Below are 388 nucleotides of genomic sequence, written 5' to 3'. Positions count from 1 at the left end.
ACCTTGGAACAGCCACAGGCTAGCAGGCTGACCCCGTGGGCCCCCTGCCAGAAGGGCTGCTGTGACCCAGTTCAGTGTGCTGTGATCCCAGGTACACATGAAGACATGGTGCTCAGGAGCAATGAGAACTGGAGTTTATTGAGGTACATTTCATAGTTTCATAGTTTCTGGGGTCGGAAGGGACCTGAGCAGATCATCTAGTCCGACTAGGCAAGTGTAGACATGCCCAGTGAAGAAATGCAAAACTCTAGAATTCTTGGTTCAGAGATGATACTTTTTATTAGACCAATTAAGAAATTGCAAAAATATTATCTTTTTCTGAAGCTTCTGGGTGCACGCGCACACACACACACACACACACACACACACACACACTGTAAAGGCCCAG

The sequence above is a fragment of the Gavialis gangeticus genome, unplaced genomic scaffold (assembly GCF_001723915.1).
Source record: "Gavialis gangeticus isolate Ggan-Ray unplaced genomic scaffold, GavGan_comp1, whole genome shotgun sequence".
NCBI classification, from domain to species: Eukaryota; Metazoa; Chordata; order Crocodylia; family Gavialidae; genus Gavialis; species Gavialis gangeticus.
Note: the sequence above shows the minus strand (reverse complement) of the source record.